We start from the raw sequence: 13,213 nt of genomic DNA on the forward strand, positions 1-13,213 counted from the left end.
CTAAGCAGCAGGGGCGGGGGCCCAAGAATGCCTCCAGATGATGCCATCAGGGGAACATCCTGTGGTTTATCTCGGAACACTATCTCTCTATCTCTCAGAAAGTCCCTAGCTTTCCTGCTGAACAACATCTGCAGGGGGTGAAAGGAGGAAGTTATACAAGGCTGAAAGGAAGAAGTTAGCTTTGGAATGGGCCATCAGTATTTTTCCATAGCCAGTAGATTCTTTTACCCTTGAGTGACCTTGGGTTGGCTCCCGACACTCCTCTGTGTTGCTGGGCTTCATCAGTAAGCTCCTGCATGTAAATAAATAGGGTGTAGGGCTTTGGATGCCTCTGAATTGTAGGGTTTTTCAGTTCAGCAATCTGTGTCCTTCCCACGTAGAGAAACTTCACGTTTCTTACACATGTCCTTAAGACCAAGGCTGGCACTTTCTTGGGGGCCTTTACAAGCTGCCTTAGCCAGCTTCATATTACCACGGTGAAACACCTGGGGCAGTTTGCAAGGACAGTAATCTCAGTTTCTTCCCATGCCTTTTTCTGCTCAGGAGACAATAACACATCCTGGCAGGCGAGTGTGACAGGACCAAGTGCTGAAAGCACAGAACAGGGGAGAGAAGAGGGAGACATTCTGCCCTTAGCGACCACAGTCTGTCAGAGGCATGCCTTAATAATGCAAACCCCTGCCACAATGGACCACTGGAGGATACTCAACATCCACATTACTGCAGGAGCCTATTAACTCTGGTGACCACTCACGTAGAGGGACAGAGTCCTTGAGTGGGAAGGGACTGGTGTGGAAGAGATTGTGAAAGTCGCCGTTTTTGAAGTGCCTTTATTCATTTGTGTTGATGTAGCCACTGTAGCTGCTATAGAATCTGTCCCATTTTAAGGAATGTCTGAGCTGCTGGTGATGTCACATGCCATTAATCCCAGAGCTCGGGCAGCAGAGGCAAACAGATCTATGTGCCTTTTAGGCCAGCCTGGTTTACAGATTGAGTTCTAGGACAGGCAAAGCTACACAGAGAAATCTTGTCAAAAAAAAAAAAAAAAAAAAAAAAAAAAAAAAGAATGTCTCTGAATAGACAAAGGGATTGGGACTGTAAACCCTGAGCAGAACTTAGAGCTTACTTCAGTCTACTCCAGAAGGGTCACCATGGGAAGCTAGCCTCCCTCAGCCTGCTGGGGCTGTTTGCCCAAGGTTGCACATGATGTTTAACTAGTACATCCTTAAGCACCTGTACAAGTCCTTGAGGAGATTGGGCCTACTACAGTTTTCTCAGAAGGAAAAAGGGGAGCTTTTAGGCCTCAAAGAACCCTTGGACTTGGCAGGTGTCATGGGATCCTCAAGGGGCCCTTGGTCGATAAACTCCTCCTCTTTTCACCTAATGAAACAGTTCCCAAGGGTAAGAATCTTTGGAAGAGCATATGGGCCTTTGTATAGCCCGAAGGAAGCCCTCAGTGGTACACATTTGTGACCGTGTCCCCTGCTTTGGGTGACTCTCTGTGTTATAATGTCTTATGAAGCTGAGTGGAATGCTTCCATAGTGTGCCTGCTTTTCAGTTGAGCACAGAATCCCCCAACGGAATCGCTGCTTTGGAGTTATCCACAGTCCTGTGGTGACCTCACTAAACTCCTTGGTTCGACAAGCCAAACTAAATGGAATTCTTCTTTGTTATGTGTCTTCTATATTTGGGGTGGACAATCCCTTCTGCCCAGCTCCTCGGTGAGAGTCACCTGGCACATGAGACCTAAAAGAAACTGACAGAATAAAAGAGATGGGTTGTAGTGCAGTATCTGCCAGGGGAATCTAGGCACGAGCATTTTCCTCTGTGAGGCCTCCAATGGCGCATCCCCTAGCTATGGTGATAGTTTTATGGCCACTGCTACAGCTAATAAAGCCTGCATGATCGGCTCAGCAGTTGGCTCATAGGAATCTTGCCTGACTAAGGAAGAATTGCAATGGGAAGTGGACATGCAGAAGGTGTCCACCTAAGACACAGCAGCAAAAGCAAATAGAGGGAACCTGGTCCAGAAGCTCTGAATGAAGTCCTGTGAAAGGCTCTTTTATTTGCCTGTTTCAGCTGTTGTCTCAAAAACTAGTGCCTCTGTCTGCTAGCCTAGGCCTGGTCTTGGAAGCTCCTTACATCTGTACACTCTAACCCAGGCCTAGGACGTTCTCAGCCTCTGAGACTGACTGCTAAATAAACTCACCCCTCCTTGTTCTTACTGAGCTCCAACTCCAAGAATGAGCCCAGATTTTAATCCATTAGTTCATGCTCCCTGTGTCTAAGGTCCCCGGTCTCTTGATTGGATGAGTCTGAACATGTGCCTACCTGAAAGCTGTCTTGTGATTTTGTTGTGTGTATCTCTCCCTATATGTGTCTGTCTCTTCTGTGTTACAGAGAGTGCCGGCTGTCTGGTGTGTGTGTGTGTGTGTGTGTGTGTGTGTGTGTGTGTGTGTGTGTGTGTGTGTGAAAACTCTATAGTTCAGCTTGTGCTGTCACCTTGCCTCTGAGAGCCTGCCTTGCCCTCCAGGAAATTCTTTTGCATGGGAAATGGCAGAGAAGGAGATCTTCCCTGTCAGCTGGCCCTCAGGCAACCTCTAAGCAGCAGAAACCTAAAAACAGAGCTTTCACACTCTCAAGTCCTAAGACACAGACATGGAAGGGAGAGCAGGGAAAATAACCTCAAGTGAGACTAGGCTGGTTTCTTAGAACCTCAAAAGAAAACAATGTAGCTTCAATTTCCCTGTCCACCTATCTGTCTGGGCTCTGGCTTGGAGCCCTGCCTGCTTCTGAAACCCAAAACTGGCCCCATGCCTGAGAACCAGGTGAGAGTATGGTGTGAACCTTGTCTCCCTAGTCCAGAGGTTCCTGCGAGGTGGAGTGCGGCTTCTGCTGTCCTCTTGGGTCCCACACACAATGACCACTAAGACACTGTAGGGAGTAACTCCACCTCCAAAAGTCAGCCCTTTAGCATTGTGTCCACAGGGAGTGGCTGGGTTAAAGGCTGATTCTGGCTAATGGGACTCTGTTTGTTGCAGTGGTCACACAGGGGAAGAGCTGAAACATTGTGGGCCCTTCTCTCAGGTGCTTGGCCTCCCTGCCTCCTACTCCCACTCCCATGCTGCCTTTGGGACCTCTGAGGTTGGCCCCAGGCGAGGCTTTCATGCCAACTCTCATGAGGCCTTTGGAGACACACTAACTAGTGTCAACACTGCTTTATCTTAAAATGTCTCTATCCTGAAAAGGGCCTTTCATGGCTATAAACTGCCCACTGTGACTCAGAAAGGGCAGCAACATAGTAGGGCATGGCACAAAAGTCTCCTCTTTCAAGTCCCCGGATGCTCGAAATCTTGCATTACAAAAGTTTTCTGAGACCTTACCCCAAGTCCCTGGATGCCAAAAAAACCTACCTGCCTATTTCCCTCACCATCTCTCTGTTGGGCATGGCACTAAAAGGCTGCTCCTTCAAATCCCCAGGTGCTGGAATACTTGTGTCACAAAATGGCTCTGAGCCCCATCCCAAGTCCCAGGAAGGCTGCATAAACCACCAGGCTCCTTCCCTTCAGGAATCTTGTAAAATCACTCCTGATGCCCCAGGTCCTGGTTTCAGATGTCCCCATGGATGTAGATGGGGATGCAGAGGTTTGAGGGGGCTTATGACCACGAAATACCCCCACCCCAGGTGAGGGGGTGCTCAGCACCACAGAGTACCATTGGTCAGGCCTGAGCCAATTGCTCCTGTAAAACTGTTGAGGGAAGTTTACAAACATCCACTCAGCTGCCTTTGCCCAGCCCCGGACACATACTTTCTTTTCTTTTTTTTTTTCCTTCATTCTTTTCCTTGTTTCTTTCCCTTTTTTCTGAGACAGGGTTTCTCTGTGTAGCCTTGGCTGTCCTGGACTTGCTTTGTTGAACAGGCTCCCTGGAACTCACAGTTCTCAGCCTGCCTCTGCCTCCCAAGTGGTGAGATTAAAGGCTTGGCCTTCTGCAAACAGGCAGTTTGTGAGATCAGCACAGCAGGCTGCTCTAACTATTAGGGACACCATTGGATCAGGCTCATCCTGAGGACCTCTAAGGAGGGCACAGGCAAGGGTCCATAACAGCTGGACCAGAAAGAAGTCAAAAAGGAGTGTCAGGGCTGAATGGAGAAGGAGTCTATGAGAAAACTTGGAAGTAAGGTTAGGGTGCCCTGCAGCAGGAAGACTGGTGCTGGTCTTGTGGGTGGGGCTGTGACTGCTGAGGTCAATAGTGGTGGGCGGGGCTTGTATGCTAGGGTGGAAGGGTGGGAGGATCTGGACCTAGTAAGAGCTAGAGAAGGAAACTTTGTGCCCTTGGTAACAGGCACTAGAAGGGGGACCATGTGTGGGGGAGGGGCGGTGTTCTGTAGTGCTAACAGCTGAGAGAGGAAGGTAGACAGACTGAGGCAGGGGTATGAGGACCAACCTGCATCTGCATGGGGTGGAGCCCATCTGATCACTGGGGAAGCAGGAAGTGGTTAGGTGTTAGGGGCGTGGCTGTGGATCCTGCAGCATAGACATAAGGGCCTGCCACGGTGGGAGGCAAGGTGATCATTTATAAATTAGGCTGGGCTCTGGATGTTGACCTGAGAGGAGGCAGGGTCACCCTAAGCGCAGGATGGGGTTGTGTAGGTGTATACTAGTGTGTGGTTGTGAGAGCTGACTGAAGAGTGGTGGGCTGAGCTCTCTTGCTGATCCAGGGCTTCACTGAGGTCTGGTCCTTCTCTGAGTGCTGGATTGTGTCAGTCTAACTTTTGGTCCCTACTTAATGTTGCCCAGAACCGCTGAAGGAGAAGGGGGCCCAGGGCTGTTTCTGCTGTGGCAGTTGTTGTGGGCTGGGTTGTGTGAGTGGTGAGATAAGTGAGCAGGGAATGCAGAGCACCAGGCCAAGGCTATGATGTGAGTGGTCACTTTCTGAGGAGGGGGCAGAAGGCTGAATCCTCACTTGACCTTCATTTGGCAGAGAACACCTGTAGCAGTGGGGCACTGTGACCTGCTGAGATAGAGTAGTGGGTGGGGGCTGTGGTTTCAAATGTCAGGGAAGGGCAATGGGTTTCAACCTTCCTTATGCTGTGACTCTTTAACACAGTCCCTCATGTGTTTCGTTGCTATTTCATTACTGGAATTTTGCCACTGTTACAAATGGAACCTCAACATACATAGCTGTTGTGGGGGTCGAGACCCAAGGGATGAGAACCCTGTCTGTAGGGGGGGGGGTGAAGTATTGTACATTCTCAGGGCGAAGCTTTGAGTGCTGAGTTAAAGAGCTGTAGGTGCGGGTAGGAGAACAGAAGCTGTCTCTGCTGGGGTAGCTTGTGCTGGAGGTGTTGTGAGTGGGGCAGAGATGACTTAGGTAGTAGTGGAAGGCGGGGCTTGATGCTTAGTTGCAGCTGAGGCTGATGATGTAGGCATAGTGGGCAGAGCTTGCAAGCCAAGGTAGGAGCTTTGAGCAGTGACAGGTCGGCCTTCTGTCTTGACAGCTGATAGACATGTTGAGGGCTGGGTGAAGTGTAAAGCATTAGCAAAACTACTGAATGCAGTGGAGAAGAGGGAGCCTGTTTGTATGAGCTGCAGCAACTCTTGTGGGTGGGGCTGTGAGTGCTTTCCTAGGTGGGCTGCATTTGAATTGGATATTCCCAGGAAGGACCAATCATCTTACCTATCACCTTTTTGGATTGCATATTAAGTGTTCACGAATCCAGCTCTGGTTATCTTAAGTAGGCATGTTTGGAGTTACTAACAATGTTATGTCCAAATTTTGAGAGACTCTCCGAACAGACCACTCAAGAGCCAAGTCCAAATGCAGTGACAACGTTGTGTTTATATTGCAGGTTGGAACCCAGGACACACCTCCAATGCGCTGATGCAGCAGGTGCAGGGAAGTGGCCTGGATTCTCAATGAAGAGGGGTTTGTTATAGGTTTTAGACAAAGAATTGGGTTCTACAGTATATGATTGGATGACATCTGGGCAGAAAAGCTGCAAGCAGAGAGCTACAAGACTTAGAGTTTCATGGTTGGGTAATAGATGTAGGGGCAAGTTGGCCTATAGAAAATATTGGCTGAGGCAGTCATGGGGGCACTAGGAACCTTGACCTGGCCTCTCCTAATTGGTTGTTGCTATGTGCCAGACCACCTGCTGCTCAGCTTGACCAGCAGAGAGTGTATTTGGACTTTCCCAAGGTGAGCTGATTGAGTGGCCAGTGAACATTGTTTCTGTTTAGGCTAGTGTGTGCTTAGTCTGGAATCTGGGTTCAGCCCTTGCCTAGGTTGAAGACAAAATGGAGTTTCCTTTGCAAAATGGAGTCTCTTTTTCCAAAGGGAGTTTGTTTGGTCCTTACAAACAAGATAGTTTAGACTGAGAATTTTATTTTACATTTTAACCCGTTTGTGTGTGTCTGCAGATGCAGGCAGATACCCTGAAAAGCTTATTCAGTATTTGTCAGGTAAGCCATTCAGTTGTAGAATAATATAGTTATCCGTATCCTAGATGGCATTAAACAGGAAACTATAAAAACCCAACATCTACAGGAACTCAGAAATGCTAACATCAGGTTGTTTCAGTTTTCTTTAGGGATTTTTTAATTAATTTATTCTTGTTGCATCTCAATTGTTATCCCATCGCTTGTATCCTCCCTTTCTTCCCTCCCTCCCGTTTTCCCCTTATTCACCTACCCTATGACTGTTCCTGAGAGGGATTACCTCCCCCTGTATATGCTCATAGGGTATCAAGTCTCTTCTTGGTAACCTGCTGTCCTTCCTCTGAGTGCCACCAGGTCTTCCCCTCCAGGGGACATGGTCAAATATGAGGCACCAGAGTATGTGAGAGAGTCATATCCCACTCTCCACTCTACTGTGGAGAATGTCCTGTCCATTGGCTAGATTTGGGTAGGGGTTTAAAGTTTATGGCCTGTATTGTCCTTGGCTGTTTCCTTAGTTTGAGTGGGACCCCTGGGCCCAAATCTGCCTATCATAATGTTCTACTTGTTGGTTTCTAGGACCCTCTGGATCCTTTCACTTTGCCATTCTCCCATGCTTCTCTCATCTAGATTCCCAATAGGATGTCCTCTCCTCTCTCCCAGTTTCCTGGTAAGTGAAGGCTTTTGTGGGACATGCCCCTTGGGCTAATATGCAGATATAAGTGAGTATATACCATTTGAGACTTTTTGCTTCCGGGACAACTCACTTGCTATGATCATTTCTAGCTCAATCCATTTATCCACAAATTTCGGGAATTCCTTGTTTTTAATAGCTACATAGTATTCCATAGTGTATATGTACCACAGTTTCTTTATCCATTCTTCTATTGATGCCCACTCTCTCCATATCTCTTCAATATAGTACTCGAAGTTCTAGCCAGAACAATAGGACGACAGAAGGAGATCAAGGGTATCCAAATGGGAAAGGAGGAAGTCAAATTATCCCTATTTGCAGATGATATGATAGTGTACATAAGTGACCCTCAAAATTCCACCAGAGAACTCCTACAGTTGATAAACACCTTCAGCAAATTGTCTGGATACAAAATTAACTCAAAAAAGTCTGTAGCCTTCCTATACACAAATGACAAGCTTGCAGAGGAAGAAGTTAGGAAATCCATACCCTTCACATAGGCCAAAAGCAATATAAAATATTTAGGAGTTACTCTAACTAAGCAAGTGAAGGACTTGTTTGAAAAAAATTACAAAACTCTGAAGAAAGAGATTGAAGATGACCTGAGAAGATGGAATGATCTTCCTTGCTCATGGATCAGGAGAATTAACATAGTAAAACTGGCCATCCTACCAAAAGCAATCTACAAATTCAATGAAGTCCCTATCAAAATACCTACACAATTTTTTAAAGACATTGAAAGGTCAATTCTGAACTTCATATGGAAAAACAAAAAACCCAGAATAGCTAAAACAATCTTGTCCAATAAAAGGTGCTCTGGAGGAATCTCCATACCTGATCTCAAACTGTACTGTAAAGCAATAGTAATTAAAACAGCATGGTACTGGCACAGCAACAGGCTGGTTGATCAGTGGAATCAAATCGAAGACCCAGATATGAATCCACACACATATGGTCACACTTGATTTTCGACAAAGAAGCCAAATCCATTTAATGGAAAAAGGATAGCATCTTCAACAAATGGTGCTGGTCTAACTGGATGTCTATGTGTAAAAAAATGCACCTGGACCCATATTTGTCACCTTGCACAAAACTCAAATCAAAGTGGATTAAAGACCTCAACATAAAACCAGAGACACTAAGTCACTTAGATGAAAAAGTGGGGAAGAGCCTGGAACATACTGGCACAGGAGACAACTTCCTGAGAGAGAGAAGAAAGAAATCCTATCTATAAAACAAAATAAAGATTGCTTTACCCAGGTAAAATATGATGATCACAAAGTAAGTCATTCAGTGAGATCCCAGCAACCATGCTTAGTAATCCTTCCCGTGTGTTTTTTTTAACTTACTTATTTTTAAGCAGACATTTGTTATACTGAAGTAGCCAGAAAGCCAGCATGAGTTTTGTTGTGCTCATAGGCATCAGACACAGCTATCTGCCCATTTTGCCTGTCAGAAGGGAAGTGGTTCCTTTTGGTGAAGGGGAACTAGATGTCTTTGGACCTAACAGTCCAGAATGTGTTGACCAAAAGGGGCAGCATGGTCTCTTCTGTAAGTGCTTCTCAGCTGAAGTTAGGGTTGGTACTGGAGGCAGTGACCTCAGAGTGAGTCAGCAGGCAGGACAATCAGAGGACTGACTGCCTCTATGCTGATGTCAACTCACACAGTTGTGACACCTGAATAGGGCAAGGAAACACTCCCTCCTCTGTGTTCCCTCAGGCATGGCCACTTCTGTTGGCAGGACCTTGTGGAGCCTTTCTCTAGAAGCCTCCATCCTATCTAGTGAGTGCCACTTCCCCTCCCTGACCCCAGACTCTCAAACTGCACAGACAGGCACAAGAGCACCAAACCCCAGGTTTGCATGTCCTGCCCTTAAGCAAAACAACTGCCAGGCATGTTGTTGAGAAGCAGCAGAGCATCAATGTCAGTGGAGTTTCAGGGCACACAGGCCATGTGACCTGGGCCTCCTCACTGAGCTCACAGCCTAATGGCAAGAAGGAGAGGGCTCAGGAGGAGCAGCACAGAGCTTGCCACCTGCCTGCCTCCACACTCAGGAGGAAGGACAAAGAGTGGGTGGCAGGAGGTGGGGCAGACCCAGCACTGCTTGAGACCCTCCAGGAGGGAGACCACAGCCACAGGAGGGCAAAGTGCATGAACTCTAATCCAGAGTGTCCTTCCCTTCCAGTAGATTCCAGGACTTTCAGTCTTAGGGTCGCTGGGTGGGCTCAGCCTTGTTGTCACCAGGCAGCACAGGCCTCCAGCTCACAGTGTCCTGGCCATGCATCCTGGTTCAGGCCTAAAGACCCCCATCCCAGGTGAGGGGGTGCACAGCACCACAGATTACCATTGGTCACGCCTGCCCCAGCTACTCATGTAAAACTGTTGAGGGAAGTTTACAACCATCCACTCAGGTGCCTTTGTCCAGCCCATGACACATTTTTTCTTTTCTTTCTCTTTTTTCTTTTTCTTTCTTTTCTTTTTTTTTTTCTAGACAGGGTTTCTCTGTGTACCCTGTGCTGTCCTTGACTTGCTTTGTAGGCCAGGCTGGCCTGGAACTCACAGTTCTCCACCTGCCTCTGCCTCCCAAGTGGTGGGATTACAGGCTTGGTCTTCTTCAGACATGCAGTCTGTGAGATCAGTGCAGCATGATGCACTAACTATTAAGGACACTATTGGATCAGGTTCATCCTGAGGACCTCAAAAGAGGGCAGGGGCAAGGGTCCAAAACAGCTGGCCCAGAAAGAAGTCAAAAAGGAGTGTCATGGGATGGGCCAGGGCTGAATGGAGAAGGAGTGTATGAGAAAACTTGGAAGTAAGGATAGGGTGCCCTGCAGCAGGAGGACTGGTGCTGGTCTTGTGGGTGGGGCTGTGACTACTGAGGTCAATGGTGGTGGGCGGGGCTTGTATGCTAGGGTGGAAGGGTGGGAGGATCTGGACCTAGTAAGAGTTAAAGAAGGCAACTTTGTACAATGTGGAATCCCTTGGGAACAGATGAGGGCAGAGGTGGGGGAGGGGCGGTGTTCAGGAGTGCTTAGAGCTGAGGCAGGGAGGTAGACAGACTCAGGCAGGGGTGTGAGGGCCAACCATGGTGTGAGGGGCCCACCTGATTATTAGGGAAGCAGGAAGTGTTGAGGTGTTGGGGGCGTGGCTATGGATCCTGCAGTGTGGAGGTAAGGGGCTGCCTGTCTGGGAGGCTAGGTGATCAGTTACAAAATTAGGCTGGGCTCTGGATGTTGACCTGAGAGGAGGCAGGGTCACCCTAAGAGGATGACAGGGCTGTGTAGGTGTATACTAGTGTGGGGTTGTGAGAGCTGACTGAAGAGTGGTTCGCTGAGCTCTCTTGCTGATGCAGGACTTGATTGAGATAGTCTGGCCTTTCACTGATTGCTGGATTGTGTCAGTGTAACTTTTGGTCCCTACTTAATGTTGCCCAGAACCGCTGAAGGAGAAGGGGGCCCAGGGCTGTTTCTGCTGTGGCAGTTGTTGTGGGTTGGGCTGTGTGAGTGGTGAGATAAGTGAACAGGGAATGCAGAGCACCAGGCCAAGGCTATGATGTGAGTGGTCACTTTCTGAGGAGGGGGCAGAAGGCTGAATCCTTACTTGACCTTTATTTGGCAGAGAACACCTGTAGCAGTGGGGCACTGTGACCTGCTGAGATAGAGTAGTGGGTGGGGGCTGTGCTTGCAAAGGTCCGGGAAGGGCAGTGGGTTTCAATCTTCCGAATGCTGTGACTCATGTGTTTCGTTGCTATTTCACAACTGGAATTTTGCCACTGTTACAAATGGAACCACAACATACATAGCTGGTTTGAGGGGTGCAACCCATGGGTTGAGAACCCTGTCTGTGGGAGAGTTACAATGTATCCATCCTTCCTCTCTTCTCCACCCACCCTATCAACTACCTATGAGGTCAACTTCATGGACACATGAACTTTATGTTGTGACTTTGATGTTATGTTTAGTTTACTTTTTATACAGTTTTACACAATACATAACAGTAACGTAGTACTTCCAAAAACTAACAGTTTGCCACTGACAAATTTCATCAACAACAACAACAAAATACTTAAAGTTGTAAGGGGTAACGAGCTGCTAAAGGAAGGTAGCCTCGGTTGTGTCTCAATTCCCTAAAGAGTAGTTAGTTGGGTTGGAGAGATGGCTCAGAGGTTAAGAGCACTGGCTGTTCTTCCAAAGGTCCTGACTTCCATTCCCAGTAACCACATGGTGGCTCACAACCATCTATAACAAGATCTGGTGCCCTCTTCTGGCCTGATGGCTTACATGCAGGCAGAACATTGTGTACTTAATAAATCTTTTAAAAAAAAGAAAAGAAAAGAAAAAAGAGTAGTTAGTTGTTCCAAGCAGGCCTTCTCAGGAAATTTTATATTAAAGTGGGATCGGCTTTCTCTATAGTACAATTCAATCTCATGGTATTAATAGATAGAAATGTGATGCAGCTAAAATAAACATATTTTGATATATAAGGGTTTGTATATAAAGATTGAGATGGATAGGTATTTGCAAAAAAAAAAAAAAAACAAAAAACAAAAACAAAAACGCAAGAAGCTTTCTCATAACCTATAAAATCTCAAGTAAGTTGTTTAAAGTACACAGAGAATGCTTGAGACCCTCCAGGAGGGAGATCACAGACACAGGAGGGCAAAGGGCAAAAACTCTGCTCCAGAGTTTCCTTCCCTTCGAGGGGTTTCCTAGGCTTTCAGTCTTAAGGACCCATTCTGGGCTCAGCCTTGTGGTCATCAGGTAGCACAGGCCTCCAGCTCACAGTGTTCTGGCCATGAATCCAGGTTCAAGTCGAAAGACCCCCACCCCAGGTGAGGGGATGCACAGCACCACAGAATACCATTGGTTAGACCTGCCCAAGCTGCTCCTGTAAAACTGTTGAGGGAAGTTTACAGATATCCACTCAGGTGCCTTTGTCCAGCCCCTGACACATCTATTCTTTTCTTTTTCTTTCTTCTTTCTTTTCTTTTTCTTTTTTTCCCCCAGAGACAGGGTCTCTCTGTGTATCCTTGGCTATCCTGAACTCACTTTGTAGACCAGGCTGGCCTTGAACTCAGTTCTCAGCCTGCCTCTGCTTCCTGAGTGTTGAAATTTGAGGTTTGGTCTTCTGCAGACCACTGTGAGATCACTGGAGCAGGCTGCTCTAACCATTAGGGACACTATTGGATCAGGCACATCCTGAGGACCTCTAAAGAGGGCAAGGGCAAGTGTCCATAATAGCAGGCCCAGAAAGAAGTCAAAAAGGAGTGTCAGGGGATGGGCCAGGGCTGAATGGAGAAGGATTCTTGAGAAAACATAAAAGTAAGGATAGGGTGCCCTGCAGCAGGAGCACTGGTGCTGCTCTTGTGGGTGGGGCTGTGACTGTGGAGGTCATAGTGGTGGGCGGGGCTTGTATGCTAGGGTGGAAGGGTGGGTGGATCTGGACCTAGTAAGTGTTAGAGAAGGAAACTTTGTGCACTGTGGAATCCCTTGGGAACAGGTACTGGCAGGGGAGGGGGATGGGCGGTGTTCTGGAGTGGGTAGACCTGAGCCAGAAAGGTAGACATACTGAGGCAGAGGTGTTAGGGCCAACCTGGGTGTGTTGGGCCCAGTAAATTACTAGGGAAGCAGGAAGTGGTGAGGTGTTGGGGGCGTGGCTATGGATCCTGCTGTGTGGAGGTAAGGGGCAGCCAGGGTGTGAGGCTAGGTGATCTCTTACAAAATTGGGCTGGGCTCTGGATCTTGACCTGAGAGGGGGCAGGGTCACCCTAAGAGCAGGATGGGGCTGTGTAGGTGTACACTAGTGTGGGGTTGTGAGAGCTGACTGAAGAGTGGTGGACTGAGCTCTCTTGCTGATGCAGGGCTTGATTGAGGTCCTCTGGCCTTTAGCTCAGTGCTGGATTGTGTCAGTATAACTTTTGATACCTACTGAGTGTTGTCTGGACCTGCCGAAGGAGAAGAGTGTCCAAGGGCTGTTTCTGCTGTGGCAGTTGTTGTGGGCTGGGCTGTGTGAGTGGTGAGATAAGTGAGCAGGGAATGCAGAGGACCAGGCCAAGGTTATGATGTGAGTGGTCACTTTCTG

The 13,213-nt window shown here is 47.8% G+C and overlaps 1 long non-coding RNA gene across 2 annotated transcripts in view; it reads right to left on the reverse strand.

The window, feature by feature from the left end:
• The window catches only part of LOC311601332, a 41,685-nt gene that overhangs the window by 16,886 nt on the left and 11,586 nt on the right, over nucleotides 1–13,213 (reverse strand). The gene's annotated exons all lie outside the window — the stretch shown is intronic.

The sequence above is a fragment of the Acomys minous genome (genome assembly GCF_964271855.1).
Source record: "Acomys minous genome assembly, chromosome: 7".
Classification (NCBI taxonomy): Eukaryota; Metazoa; Chordata; class Mammalia; order Rodentia; family Muridae; genus Acomys; species Acomys minous.